The sequence below is a fragment of the Pygoscelis adeliae genome, unplaced genomic scaffold (assembly GCF_000699105.1).
Source record: "Pygoscelis adeliae isolate BGI_AS28 unplaced genomic scaffold, ASM69910v1 Scaffold45, whole genome shotgun sequence".
Taxonomy (NCBI): domain Eukaryota; kingdom Metazoa; phylum Chordata; class Aves; order Sphenisciformes; family Spheniscidae; genus Pygoscelis; species Pygoscelis adeliae.
Genome location: NW_008825114.1, coordinates 158,179 through 162,942, shown reverse-complemented (window position 1 = coordinate 162,942; position 4,764 = coordinate 158,179).

The following is a 4,764-nucleotide window of genomic DNA, read 5'->3' as shown; positions in this document are numbered from 1 at the left end:
AAGTGCAGGATGAGACTTAAATAAGCGTAGCAGAACCATCACCGACACTTCAGTCTTCACAGACTGACTCGGTGGAGTAGTTCGGCGGCTGCCTTTCTTTGCTCTCGTGTGTGGCAGACCGGGGTTGCCCGAAAAAATGTTTTTGAGCTGAAGTGCTACAGTGCCTTCACTTTGTCCCAAGGGTCTGATACGGAGGGAAAAGTGGGGCTAAAAATCGTCCCCTTAGCGTGGACTGTAGCTTCCAATGGGCCGCTGTCTTTTGTTGGCTCTTAGGTTTCTGCAGGATTTCTTTGTTGTCCGCCCCCCCGCCCCCCCCCCCGAGTAATAACCTGCGTATTCTAATAACATGCAAAACCTGTGTCTCCATATAATGGATACACAGTAGATTAATGGCTGGCATTTTGACTGTGATTGAGGGAGATGGGTGAACTGCAGGAATACAAAACATCTGAGCCAGCAATTGTGGCCCTACAATAATTCAGCAAATTGCTGTAGAAAACTTGATGTGATTTGATGAGATTTTATATATTAACGTTTTTAAAAGTTAGTAATCACAGCACAAAATTTCTACCTGCGTAACTGCGATCTTGATCGATATCTGTGAACATCATGCTGGAAATCCCACGAGTGAAAGAAACACTTAAAAATGCGCCTACCTAAGCAATTCCACTGAAACTTAACAGAGCTCAGTGGCCATTCAGATAGCCGAGTCAATTAACTTTACATTTATTAACTTTACATTTGTGTCGAGATCCTTTGCCTGATTTGTAGAAAATTTGATCCCTCTCCCTGGCTTTTTTTTCATTGCTCATCCGTGCACTGTAATTTGAGTGTAAACTTCAGGCCTGCAGCTCTGGTGAGGTTCCCGGCCAGTTCAATCTGGTTACTCCGAGATGACATCACGCGCGAGAGGCAGCGCCACAATGAACAGCCGGGAAAACCAGAGCCTGAAAAGACACATTCTAGCCAGGAGGGATACAGTATTGACTGAAAGTTTCTACTTCTAAAATATATTATTGGTACAGTGGTATCTTATTTTTTGGTAACTTCCCATCCTATTAAAATGGGGGGGACAGTAGAGAAGTGGAATTTCACCACCACCTTCTGTCTGTATAACTGCTGAAACTATTGCTTGGCATATTCTCCTATGATTAATGTACTTTAATCAATGTACTCCCTGACTGATGAGTGATTTTCACTTACCCTTAGAGAAAAGAACTTTTTAGATTATTATATTTTTAGGTCTGTAAGAAGGGTTAAATGTAGATTGTCACTAGTAACTACTTCTTAAAAACCTTTCTTCTGTTTTTTTTTTTTATTTAGTATATGATACACTCTTGAAGTTTTACATTACTAAACACACATAAAAGTGATACAGTACAGTTGGGCATTAAAATAATTGTACATTATTGAAAACTAAACCGGTGATGTCAACCTAAGTCAAAATCTTGATGCAGTTTTATGTGTTCTCATGCTGATTTGCATAGCAATTTTGAAGTGGATGTCTCCTACATGGCTGTGCATTAGTTGATGTTCTTTTGTATGCAAGTTCTCACTGTGCAACAGGACCTCTTTAGCCAACAGTGTATTTAGTTCACGGGCATTTTGCTCCACTTGCTATGCTGCTCTTGTTCCCTTAGAGTAAACTTTGAAAGAATGTGACTGTGATGCAGAGTCTCACATTGCACGGCATGCAACAGTGAGTTTTCAAAAGAGATGCCTGCATGAGGTACAGGAAACTTTTTCCTGCACGCTGCTGCTTTTTCTTCTGCAGCCAGTGTGATGAACTAACTATCTTTTGTAATTTAATGTGTAGATTTTTGTCACTAGTTTTCTACTGCATTGGCAGCAGAAAACTTCACAGCTTGTAAAAGAAAGGCTAAAAGCCTCAGCTTAAAGTTGTGCAACTTCACATTGAACATCTTGTATATAGGACACGGTAGTCTGAGTAAAACTTGCTTCCTCGTTAATGTACCATTAGAGGCAACGCTGTCTTTCCAATCACCAGTGTGGGATTTCTTACGTGAGTACTGTATATTATTTCTCTATCATATCCCTTGTATTAAAGGGAAATAATGAAATTGGGAAAGTGCCATGAGAACTGTATTCTATTTTAAACATGTTCTTTTTATTTGTATGAAGACAAACTTGCTCCCACCATGCCCCAAACTCACACATGCAATGAGAGAACAGGGCAAGGCAATTCAAAATGTGTTGTTCAACATTTATAAGATTTCTAATACGGCAATTCCTAGTGGTTTAAATATATGCTTCCACTTTTCTGTATAATTTCAATTAAAAAATATAATCATAGTGACTCCACAGGTTAGAGTGCAGCTGAACGAATCAGCTGTGCTCGAGCTACTCCTTTGTATTAGGAAACGCAGTTGAGCTTGCACTGAAGTCTCATTGAAATTAATGCTTGCAGCTAGAATTAGATACACAGTCCAAGAAAACCATGCACACACCGTAAATAGTACATCTGGGTGAGTATCATAGGTCTCTGCAATTATATTTGTGGCATTTTTTAACTTTTATAGCTTTAGGCCTCGTCTCAGGTGTGTACATTTGATGTATAAGCATATCTTCAAATTTTTATTAGGTGTGGCAGTAAGAAAGATTGTTTTGCATTACAGATCCTTCCCTTGGTAACGTAACAAGTTGTCTAAAAGACAGAAAATCAATCGGCTGTGTGTATGCAATAGCAGTAAAAAAACCTCCCATCCTCCTGTGGATGCAGCTGATGTTAAAGAGCTGTTTTAATTGGTATCACATATTCCACTGCTCATAAATAAAACCTCTGATTGCAGTAGAAGCACAATCTTTTTGTACGTGTGTTGTCTTTCCTAGACATTTTAGCACAGCCCTACTCTTCAATGGAAGAATCAAGCTTCATTACTTCACTGAAGGACCTAATATATTGAGAAAGCCTCTAGCCTTAACTGGACATTTGTTTTGCTTATCTATGAATGAAAAAGCCATTCTGGTAAATGCTAAGCTTTGCTGGTACAAGTGCATCTATGCTAGAAATGCTTTTTCAATATTTCTTAGTGTTCCAGTATTGGTAGATCTCTTCCACAGACATGGTCAGTGATGGAGGAGAGAAGGAATGTAGCTTGTGCTAAGAAGTTTCTGAAATGAGTTGCTTCTTTTGGTATGTAATACGACAGAAGTATCTGTGTCCCTTTTCTGACCAAAAAAAAAGCCATTTTAAAAGTGCCTGCTGCCATGACCGCACTGACAGTGTTGTAAAACCACCTGAACATGCCACTGAAAGCCAGTAGGGGTGAAACAGCTAAATGTCTGATTTCCCGTTACAGTAAGTTGCAGTCCTGTACCTCAACTGAGTCTGGAAGGGGCGCTTTTCTACAGTCAGCTTATAGTTAAGGGAAAATGTTATGTTGGATGTAACTTCTGTTCAGTCAATATTTACAACAAGGCTAGACATCTGTTTGATACTTAATTGTGATCAGCTGGTATTACAGAGCTTTTTTCCCACTGTCACAGTAAGTAACTTTCACAATCAGCTTTTCTTTAGGTATTGACGGTGCTTTAGCACGTATGTAGTGATTGACCCATTTGAAGTAAAAGAACTGATCATCTTATGTAAGAGTAATCCTCTTTCTTTTATCCCTGCAGACCTGCTGTCTGTATAAGCTGTAGTTATCCCTGCAATGCTGCTGTTGTATGTCCATCTTTATTTGATGGGTAGGCTTTGTACCTATGTTATATATTACTGCTTTTTTTTGTTCAGGATTTGAATTAAAAAAATGAGTCTACAAACTCTACCGTGATTTTTTTTCCCAAAATATTCCCAGTTACATTCTCAAATTTTAGAATTTATAAACATTAGTTTATAAAATCTGTGTAAGAAACTAATTGGGTCTCCAGTCCAAACATTTTTAGAAGCGATATTGCTCAGAAGCAGCTGTATTGTAAGAATATTTGTATCTTCAAATTTAACTGCTTTGCATGCAGTTAAATCTACTTTAAAATATTTTAAATGCCGCTTGAAAATTAATTCTGGATGAGTTTACAACCAGCTCCTAATGTCAGTCAGATTTTTAGACTTGATTTTTTCATTTCAGATTCCCTGCTGCTGCAGTCCACACTGTATGCTTTGGACGCCTATAGCAGGGGTAATTGTCATCCCTCCAGAGCATTGCCACAAGTGGTGCAGGAATCTGCATACACCGGTGGCACTTTGCTCCTCATGGCACTTTTGGGCTGCTGCTCTTCTTTCCAAAGGCAGCAGGACTTGAGGGTAGGACGGAGACAGGCAGGAACGTTGCTGGCTCTCAGCCCCTGCGTGCTTTCCGCTCCTCGCAGCATCCTCGGGTCGCCTCTCCTGCCCCGGCAGGCTGGGTGAGTGCAGGTGGCCTGAGTGAAAGGAGGAGGAGGCAGGGCCACAGATGGTGTTGGCTTTCCACCCGTCTCTTGGTAACTTGCTGGTCAGACTCAGCACCTGGAACAGGCACTTTTCTTGTGCTGTCCTGAAGCATTATTACATGTCTGACAGTGCTTTGGAACTCTTTTGCTTCAATATAATCTGATTTTTTTTTTAACAGACATTGAATTAATTGCTAAAGCAAGAAAAATAAATTCATCCCCTTTTTCTTATATCAACTGTCCTGAAGATCTTGTTTCCTTGATCTCGGAAGCTAGATTTTTTTTTTTAAGACCTGATGTAATGTGAAGAAAATTGTATCAGACAAATAGTCTCCTCCCTTTTGTGTTGCAAGTTTTAAATTGTATAACTCAAAC